The sequence below is a fragment of the Chinchilla lanigera genome, unplaced genomic scaffold, assembly GCF_000276665.1.
Source record: "Chinchilla lanigera isolate Chin_1 unplaced genomic scaffold, ChiLan1.0 scaffold00009, whole genome shotgun sequence".
Taxonomy (NCBI): domain Eukaryota; kingdom Metazoa; phylum Chordata; class Mammalia; order Rodentia; family Chinchillidae; genus Chinchilla; species Chinchilla lanigera.
This window is the reverse complement of record NW_004955410.1, coordinates 33,091,873-33,102,834: the sequence shown is the minus strand read 5'-3', so window position 1 is coordinate 33,102,834 and position 10,962 is coordinate 33,091,873. Positions and strand designations below refer to the sequence as shown.

General features: G+C 39.9%; 1 protein-coding gene across 1 annotated transcript in view; it reads left to right on the top strand.

The window, feature by feature from the left end:
• Pde1c (phosphodiesterase 1C, calmodulin-dependent 70kDa) overlaps window positions 1-10,962 on the top strand; it is a gene marked incomplete in the record, with an annotated part of 467,041 nt that overhangs the window by 154,926 nt on the left and 301,153 nt on the right.

The following is a 10,962-nucleotide window of genomic DNA, read 5'->3' as shown; positions in this document are numbered from 1 at the left end:
CTTTTCCCTTTCTTCTTTTCTCCTTTCCCCTGTCCCAGTTTCTCTTGCCTTTGGACAGTTTCTTCCCATTTTACAATATCTATTGTATATTTTGGATCTTATTTACTCATTCAGCTTCCCACACTAGGGAGACAATACGATGTTTGCACATGTGTGTCTGGTTTATTTCACTTATAAGTATGGTCTTGAGTTGCATCCATTTACTTATAAAAGTCTCCAGCTTATCATTCTTTTTTGATTTTTAAAGAGAGTAATAAAAAAGGAACAATAGCAAAATACTAATGACCTAGACAGAAACAAAACAAAGCAAAAACAATACAAATGATGCAGGGTATGAGAACAAAATGATAGGAGTTAACAGTGGCTGTTATATTACACATTGTTATCTTCAACAAAGTTGCTCAGATGACCAGATGTAAGAATGTAAGACTGATCAAACCATTAAAGAGAATAAAAAATAAAAACAAAAAAAAACCCATTAGAAATAATACAAAGTTTCACGAGACAAGATGGTAGCAGTTCACCAATGGTTGTTACATTGCACATTGTTGTCTTCAAATTAGTTGTTCAGATTACCATATATAAGCATGCAAAACTGGTCAAAAAGAAAAAAATAGGCATTAACTGTTCCTTTCAATAAACCGTTAGACTTCAGCAGTACATTTATCCCAGCTATCATTCTATATACATACATATTTTTTCCCTTCCTTCTTTCTTTTTCTCATTTCCCTCATCCCAGTTGTTCCTTCCATTGGGCAATTTCTTTCCTTTTCATAATATCTATTGTATGTTTTGGTTTTTATTTACTCTTTGAGGTTCTTACACTAGGGAGACAAAACGATGTTTACACGTGTGGGTCTCATTTATTTCACTTATGAGTATGGTCTCTAGTTGCATCCATTTACCTGTAAAAGGCTCAAGTTTATCTTTTCTCTAGCTGAGTAATACTCTATTGTATAAAAACACTACATCTTTTTATCCGTTCCTCAGTTGATGGGCATTTGGGTTGTTTCCAAGATTTAGCTATGAAAAATTCAGTTTATCTTTCTTCATGGTCAAGTAGTACTCCATTGTATAAAAAGACCACATCTTTTTTATTCATTCCTTGGTTGATGGGCACTTGGGTTTCCAAAATCTAGTTATTACAAATTGTGCTGTTATAAACATGACTGCACATATATCATTACGGTACAATGTTTTTAATTCTTCTGGGAAATACCCAGCAGGGGAATAGCTGGGTCAAATGGAATGTCCAATCTTAGTTTTTTGAGGAGTCTCCACACTTTTTTCTACAGTGTTTGTACCAGTTTACACTCCCGCCAACAGTGGAAAAGGGTTACTTGTTCCCCACAGCATCTCCAGCATTTGTTATTGGTTGATTTCTTGATAATAGCCATTCTTTCCAGCGTGAGATGGGACCTTGTTGTTGTTTCAATTTGCATCTCTCGAATGACCAGTGATGCTGAACATTTTTTCATATATTTATTTGCTGTTTATATTTCTTCATCTGAGAAGTGTGTATTCATCTCAGATGCCCATTTTTGGATTGGGTCTTTCAGTTCAGAAGGTCTGACAGTTTTTAGTTTTTTATATGTTCTCAATAGTAATCATTTGTCTGAGGAACAGCTGGCAAACATTTCTTCCCACACTGTGAGTTGTCTCTTCACTATGTTGGTGGTTTCTCTTGCTGTGCAAATGCTTTTCAATAAGATGAGATCCCAGTTGTTGATTCTTTGTGATGGTTCCTGTGTGATCAGAGTTTTATTCATAAAATCTTTGCCTACACTAATGTCTTCAAGAGTTTCACCTATTCTATCCTCAGCAGATTTAATGTTTCTGTTTCAATATTTAGATCTTTGATCCATTTCACCTTAACTTTGAAAATTATAATAATCATTCTCAGAAATTATATTTCAGAAATTACTATTGCCAAAACTCATTTCTGAGCATAAATACAAAAATTATTTAAGGAATAATCAAAATACATGTAATAGTATTAAGACCAAGTAAAATCTGTACCAGAAATGCAAGGATGATTCAATACCAGAAAATTATTACATTGGTAAGTAAACTGATTTTCAAAGATGATACCCATTTCTAAAGGAATTGCTTCCAAAAGAAGAAATAAATAGGCAAAATTATTTGAAGAAAATGAAGAATAGTAGAGTGGGAATATGTTAATTATTGAAAAAATGTATTATAAAACCACAGTAGTTAAAACACTGGAAAGATTGAGGTATGGATGCATAAGAGATAAATAAAAGAGTAAAAAGTTCAGAAATGGACCCAAGAATATCTAACAGGTTTATATGTGTAATAAAGGAAGCTTTAAAAATTGGTAGAAACAGGGTTATTTGACAAAACATGTTGGGACCATTGGTGAGACATTTATAAAAACTGAAGTTGGATCACTTCTGTCACTCAACCTTATGAGAGAAAAATGTGAAAAAAAACAAACAAGGGAAGAGAAGACTAAGGAAGACAAAAAAAAGGATAAAGAATAGGAGGAGAAAAAGGAGGGAAATAACCTAAGAAAGTAGAATGAGAGGAATGAATTACCATGTTGGAGGTGAGACAGGCTGAGGGATGAGTTTTCCAGGAATCTGAAGCGAACTCCTAAAGTCAGGGGGAACACACTGGGCTCATGGCACACTCTCCAGTACAGAGAGGCTCTGTAATTCCCACAGTGATGGATTAGGTTCCTAATGACTCATGTGTTTGAGAACCAAATTAAAGTTTCACAACAGAAGGATAATTGCCAAAACGAGTTAAAGCAGTAGTATGGCATCTTAGTATGGCATCTTTGGTATCTTACTTTGGGTAAAGATACCAAAATGGAGTTCAGAAAGTGTCAAGGAAAATCAGCTTCATTTATTAGATGTTATCCTGTGAGGTGTGGCATGTAAATTGTGGGGGGTTATTTTTTAAATTTTTATTAATACTTGTTGGTAGCTCATGCTGATTATATTCATTGTAGTGATTTGGTACATATACATAACACACCTCAGTTCTTTTTTCCCCTTCCCTCATGGGGGTTAGTATTGCATCTGTATATCCATGCTTCTTCTGAGCCTTTAACCAGTGTGTCACACCTTATGGCATCCAGGTGCTGGCCAGTAAAGGGATTTCCCACCCACACTTCCTATATTCCTAAGTGACTCTTCCCCTCAATTTGTCCCTAACTCTGAGCTTTTTTTCTGAAGTTCTGGTTCCTGCCTGACTGTTGTCCAATGGTTCCTGATCTGAGCTGCACTTCCCCTAACAGACTTAGACTTGGTGGGCTTCTGATTTCCAGCACCTCTAACCCAACCCCTAACCATAGGTCTACAATCTCAGGTTAATTGGTAGTGGTTGAGCCATCTTTGCTTGCCTTTCACTGCACCTTGTTCCCTGCACCATTTCTTGTGATGAGCGAAGGTTCTGACAAGTTTCATAAAACCAACACTCAACAAGTCACACAACTTGCCCTTAAAATGCCATGGATTTAACACTGTCCTTTAGAAGATTTCAGGATTAGTAATCAAACCTACAGGCTTTGGGGTTTCAGGCACATATCCTTCTCATCTGTCCCTCTGCTCAAAGCTTGAAAGTCTAGGGACTGTGAACTAGTGGTATATACTTTGTGAATCTCCTGGTCCATTTTCTGTCATTTTTAGAGGCTTTAAAGAGATTTGGCCCCTTTGAGCCTGATTCAAACAATGCCCTTGAGTTTGCTATTGAACAGAGACAGGGAGACCCATGTCCAGAAGGGTGGGAGCAGTTCCTCATTCTCAGAGCCTGCTTGTGCCATCTGGTTACAAATGCTGCTCCTTGCTGTGGTGCATGTGAAGGGCTTCACTGTGGACACTAGTTTCTTTGGGGCCATTGCCTTCTTTTGCTTCCTACAGCAGCACCTCCGGCTTTGCTTCCACATGAGCTGTTTTATGAGTACCGTTGTGTAGTTGTGCTTGGAGCCATGCTGGAGTTTTTGAGGTTCCTCCTAAGAGTTCAAGATTTTTAGCTTCCTTACAGTTAATTAAAGTCACCCTTTAATAAGCTCAATTTTTACTGCCCTACCTGCTTCTGAGATCTTAAATGCAGTTGTTTGGAAAATGCCGCCCATCTCTGGGGTTTAATCAGATGCAGCCTGTACGAGGCTGCTTATTTGTGGCAGTGGCACCATTTTGAACAGTGATGATTCACTGGCATCAGTTGTTAGTCCTTGGCTTTAAATTAGGTGGGGAAGGGGAGTGAAGTAAAAAGGAGTGCGGGGGAGGGGAGGTTGTCGTATTTTCTTCCTAGGAGGCAGCTGCATTTCATAATGAACATTATATGATACATGTATCTTTCTATGTGCCAGGGACTGTGCTAAAGTCTTGGTAATATACATCCTTTTCTAGAAACCATACATGCTTTAAAGTCAGGCAAACCAGGTCCATCATTTTTAAGATATGAACCCTGGGTGGGGCTGGGAATTTAGCTCAGCAGCAAAGTGCCTGCCTGCCAAGCACAAGATCGTGAGTTTGATTCCTGGTACCGGAAGAAAAACAAACAAACAAACACACACAAAAAAGATATGAACCCTGGGCGAGTGACTTTTCTAAACCACAGTTCCTTTGCCCATAACTCTCCTTTGAATGGTAGTAAAAGAACCTTCTGTGGAATGGAAGTGGCAGGCATGAGGCCAGTTCTGTTTCATGATGCTCACTCACTCCTCTTAACTTGGCACAGGATGCCTTACCAACCCCCATGTATGTCCTCATCGTGGCCCTTGTAAAATAGACTGCGCCTCACTGAATGCCCGGCCTGTACCTGTCACTCCTCTTTCAGTGTGATTGTTTCCTGATTCTGTTTAGTGGCCCTTCTGTCCTAGGCGTGTTCTCATGTCTGTCTTGACATGTAAAGGCCCTTGGGAGCAGTGCTTGGTTCTCTGCCACTGCCTTTCTACAGAGCCAGGCTGGAGCAGGTAGTAAAATAAAAATGAATGTGTCTTGTTTACAGGTCTCAATGCTTTACGGAAACAGTAGGGGAGAACGCACACATATTTCCCCAGCAACAAACAACTCTCTGGGTGGTGGCCATAAGAAGGCAAGTTCACGTGCCTGCACACAGCGAGTATACTGAGGGGAAGGTATGTGCAGAGAGTAGTAAATTTGAATCTTTATTGTTCAAGTACTGCCTGAATGTTAGCATGTGCTGGGCACTATTCTAGGCACGGGTCATACAGCCATAAACAGAAGTTCTTGCTCATACTTGGTTTACACAACAACTAGTAATAAAAATGGAAAATAAATACGGGTCCTCGTGGAGATAGGGCTTTGGGAAAAAATCAAGTGGAGTGGAAAGGAGAAGGTGGATTTGCACAGTGACCCTAGGAAGAAAGGGAAAGATCCTACAGGAGAGAATCTCAGGCCCAGGGGCAAATAAGTGCAAAGGCCTGGAGGAGGGAGTTGGTTGAGGGACATCAAGGAAGACATTGGATTGGGACAGAATGGGAAATCAGGGCGACCCAGGAGAGGCTAGGGAAGGAAAATGGGGGTGGGAGGGGGAGCAGGCGAAGTCAGAGTTTAGGCACAGCTTTGTGGGCCCTTGTAAATATGTTGGCTTTTACTCACTGAGGATGATTGTGATAGAAGGCAGAACTAATCTAATGTGTATTTTAAAAGGATCATTTTTACAGCTGTTCTGAGAAAACATAAGGAGGAGTAAGACAGAGGCAGAGAGAGAGAGAGAGAGAAAGAGAGAGAGACAGAGAACGAACAAGAGAGAGATAGCAGAAGCAGCAGACGTGGGAGAAATGGTCAAATTCTGGATACACAGTGTCCTGTCCTTATCTGCAGGGGATACATGGCAGGACCCACCGTCAGTGCCTGAACCCGCAAATAGTACTGAGCCCTATATAAACTATATTTTTTTCAAACATGCATACATACATAGGATAAAGTTTAATTTATAAATTTGGCACAGTAAGAGATTGACAACAGTAACTAAGAATAAAAAAGAACAATTGTGACAATATGCTCCAATAAAACTTATGTAAAGGCTATGAATTATTTATTTCTGTGATTTTCCATCTAATCTTTTTGGATCACTGTTAACTTTTAACCAGTTTTGGAAAGCAAACCTGCCGTAACGGGAGGCTACAGTATTTTCACTGCAGAGGTAATAGGATTTGTGGATGAGCTGGAGAGGGAGTGAGAGAAAGAGAAGTCACATGAAGAATGGGGAGTAGAAATACCAAAGACTGCTCCAGAAGGCAAAACTGGGGCTAGCGATATGACAGAGGGGCAGATTTAAGCTCTGAAATTGAAGAAGCAACAGCCAGAAACTTAACACTCAAAGTTGCTTAGTAAAAAAAAATGCGTGCAAACTTGGCGCCCAGAGATGAGCTGAGGCCCATTGTCTTAATGCAAAGAAGGGGTTGGCAAACACCTTCTGTACAGGGCCAGAGGGCAAGTGTCTTAGGCTTTCAGAAGGCTGCCTTAGACAATACCTGTGGCTGGATTAAAACACACACTTATGAAAACAAGTAGTGGGTGGATTTGACTTACAGCCTCTGTTTGTCTGCTCCTGACTTCACCTCTGACGTTAGTCACTAAACCAATAAAATCATCTTTATTTCAAGAACATCTGCATGTGGACATTCAAACTTCAACCCTTAACAAAAGTGAGTTGTGTGTTTCAACTTGACTGTGAAGCACTTAAGAAAACAATAACTCCTCGGGGAACACATGTATATGCCATACAAATCTGAAACAACATCTCAGAAGCCTTTCTTCCTCCAAAGAGAAAGGACAAATCATCTGCTGTTCCACCAAGCAGAGACAGTTGTCGTGAGGACTTTGCTCAACAGTATGCAACAAATTCTGTACTGCACACCCCATTCAGACCTCTTCTTTCAGACCAGTGGTTCTCAACTGGGGACAGTTTTGCCTTCCAGGGATATTTGACTATATCTGCTACATTTGGGCTCGTCACACTGGGAAGTTACTGCTGGGACCCAGTGGCTAGAGACCAGAGGTGTTAAACATCCTATAATGCAGAGGACAGCCCCCACCACCTGGAGTTACCCAGTCTAACATGAGGATAGTGCAGAGGGTGAGAAACTCCAGTTAGAACTAGAAGATGGGTTACCCATACTTTCTTAAAAAGAAAAAATGAAATCAAAAGTACATATTACATTATATTACCATCTTTGGCCCCATTCAGTGATAAGTATCTATGTGTGCATATGTCTATCTTTCTGTTATTACTAAGTTTGTGTGTCATTATTGAGCTCCATGTGAATGCACCATGATTTAAAAATCCTTTTCTTTATTTTCAGATGTTTCACTTTTTTCTAATTTTTAGCTTGCATAATCAAGGAGACTTCTCATATGCAAATACTTAGGCATTTGTTAGTTTTAGGCCCCCAGTGACACACACTGTGCCTGGAGTGGGGAGGTTATGGGGTAAATGCACCTCAAGGCTGAACTTCTCTTTCTTTCCTCTGCTTGGACAGTACAGGGGGCCAATTCCCTGCAAGTGTGTTAGGCCAGTGGGCTGGATTTTTACCTAAGTCCTGGAGTGAAGACCAGGTGATTGAGATTACGGATGTGCCAGTGATAAGGCTGAACTGATGGGAAGGCATGAGCAGTTGCACCAAGGCCTGTGTTAGCTGAGCACTGCACCTGTGCTCTGGGCGCTGGTAGGTCTGCAGCTCAGGCTAGGCTGATACCTGACAGCATCACATGCAGGAGAAGCCATGGCCAGATTTTTCCCCCACCACTGGGGATTGAACCCAAGATCTTCACACTAAGCTACATCCTTATCCCCTTTTTTAAATTTTTAATTTTTTATTTTAAGACAGGGGGTTGCTATTTTGCCCTGTCTGGACTTGAACTTGCAATCTTCCTGTGTCAGCCTGCTAGAGTGCTGAGATTATAGGAATGCACCAGCATACCTGGCCCTACCATTTCATTTTAATTCCTTCTAAGAGTTTCCATCTTTCTGCTTACATTATCCATCTATTCTCGTATATTGTCCTCTTATTCTATTGGAGCCCTTCATATATTAAGTATAATTATTTTTACCTCCTTGTCTAATATTTACAAAATCTCTGCCATATCTGACTCCGATTCTAATACTTTGCCACTTCAGACCATATCTTTTGCCTTTTAGTATGGCTTCCAATTTTTTGTTGAGAGCAATGTCTATCAGTTAAAAGAAACTGTGATAATCTCTAATTCTTGTTCTGTTTCATTTCGTATTGTTTGAGACAAGGTTTCACTGTGTAGTTCAGGCTGGCCTTGAACTCACTCTGTAACTCAGGTTGGCCTCAAAACCACAGCCATCCACCTGCTTCAGCCTCCAAGTGCTGGAATTACAGAGGTGCATCACTGGGTCTGGCAATCTTGTTCTAATTCTAAGGCCAAATTGTTTAGGAGTTAGATATATTTACTGTACTGGCACTGTCATTGGCCACAATTTCTCTGATGTCCTTGTTTTTGTCTCTTCTATTGTCTTTGCAATTTCCTGGGCACTTGTTAAATGAGACTGAGGCTCATTTAACAGTTCTAACAGCTGTGTGTAGTCCCCTGTTATTCTATAGGAACGCTGTTACTGTGAAAGTGAGATGTCAGGGGTGATAGTTATTTTTAAGTTTCCATTTCCTTACAGAATCTTTTTCTTCACAGCCTTCTCTCTCTGCTCCTTACCTACCTTCGCTCCCATACAGTGCTCTTGGACTGTCTTCTCACATTTAAGAGAAGGCACCGCAATGCCAACTATAAACACATGGGTGGGAAGGAAGTGGCGCTTGTTGATTGTGGCTTTACCATGATCCCCTGGTTGAACGTCCCTGATCTGACTATCGGACCTATGAACTGCCCCAATCCAAAGCTTTTGATGACTGACACAATGCCACAGTAGAAAATTCCACACCTGACTCACAGGACAAGTCATAGTCAAAATGCAGGCCCACTAACAATGTCGTGTAAAATTACCTTTAGGCTATGTGAATAAGGTTGTATACGACACACACATGAATTTTGTGTTTAGACTTGGGCCCAAGCCTCAAGATATTTGCAAGTATTCCAAAGTCCAGAAACAAACCCAGACCCCAAGCACTTCTTGTGCTGAATATTTTGGTTGAAAGAAACTCAATCTGTAGTTTGGAGCAGAATCTGTGGTTGGGGGCAGAATCAGCGTATCAGTATATTTGGGGTTTCATCTTGAGTGGTCTAGATTGTGCAGAGAAAAATATTCCAGTTTCTGGTCTTAAAACTAAATTTTCATCTCCCAGCATGCTGGGAGCAAAAGGAGAAAAGGACTGGGTACCCCTTCCTCCTCCAGAGATGTTCTGCTTTATACACTCCCTCCCCCAAGACCAGCCCATCAGTCCTGCTGGGATTTGGGAATTGTCTGTCTCCATGGAGCAGGAGAGAGAATCTTGGATATGATTCTGAGTCAGGTCTTCAGCCAACCCTCTTTTCAGCTTTTTCTCTTCCAGTAAACATGCTGCTTCCCATTACTGAGCTCCTGGGGGATTCTTGCTTGGGTCTTCTGAATCAGTTACTACTCATCTCCTTGTTTCCCAGGTTCCAAAATAGGGCTGCTGTTACAGCTTTTCTCATTTTCTTTGTCATTGTAAAAAAAAATCTGCCTAAAAAAAAAATCTCATTATGTCTTTTGATAGGAATTTGGGAGAAAGGGGTAGGTGTTTGTGAGTTTAGGTGGAGATGCCGTCCTTCTCTATCTCCTACCTTGTGGATCAAGGTAATCACAGCGACCCTCAAGCAGACATGCTTAGATCTTTGTTTTCATGAGTCATGCTTAAAGTTTTCATCTTTTTATTTTATTGCAATATTTATTTATATAAGACTAATAGACACATATAAAAATGTTACTGATTTTGTAAGTTTAGATATATTCCACGGACTTGGTAAAGGTTTAGTTTTCTTAGACCACTGGTGTGCACCTTTTCTTTAACCACTTTTGAGTCTATCGTTAATATTTAATGTTCATATTATTCCAAAATGGGCCTCAGGAAATAGGAAATTCAACTCAGGAGAGCAGTCAAGTTGAACCCTATGGGTTAGCATGTCTTTTGTTGCTACTTAAGAAAAAGACATATGTTTTGGAAGGCTTTCATGTCTGAAAATGTCTTAGTTCTACTCAGGTACTTCTCTGAAATTTTGTCTAGACCTAGAGTTGTAGGTTGAGAAAAGTATTTTTCTCAGAACAATTAAGGCATTGTTTTATTGCCACTGAATTTCTTGTGCTATCATTGAGAACTACGGTGTTTTCTGACTGTAGTTCTTTTTGTGAATTGTGACTGGTCCCGCCACCCCTGAAACTTTTTAGCATATTGTCATGTGCTCTAGTGTGAAATGTTTTGATGATGTGCCTTAATTTATGTCCCATTTCTCTGGATGCTGGGTCCACTGAGAACTCTGATTTAGAAACCTGTGTCCATTTTGGGAAAATGTTACTGTATTCTGAGAATTTCTTCCCCTCCATATTCCCTTTGAATTATCTAGAACTTTTCTCAGTCAGAGGTTGGATAGTTTGGATTGTTTTGTCTTTAAAGGTCTTTTGTACTTTTCTCCCTTTGTCTGTATTTTTATTTTAATTTATATTAGATTTTTAAAGATCTATACACTTTATGTTCTTGTTTTTTTTGCCTACAATATTTTAAACTATTTTAGTTTTGTTATTGCTTTTACTTGATGCATCTTGTTCCTGTCCCTTGTCTGTAATAGTTTTTTCTTATCTGTGTAGATATCAGCTATTGTATTCTCTAAAAGTTTTTTCTCTTCCCTCCATTGTACAGTTTTTTTCTCCCAGGTTCCTTTTCTTCCCCTTTTTTTTTTCTGTTACTGGGAATCGAACTCACAACCTTGCACTTGCCAGGCAGGCACTGTGCTGCTGAGCTAAATCCCCAGCCCCCTTTTCTTCCCTTTTTTGGTTGTGATCATTTTGACTCTTTTCTTAAATATATGC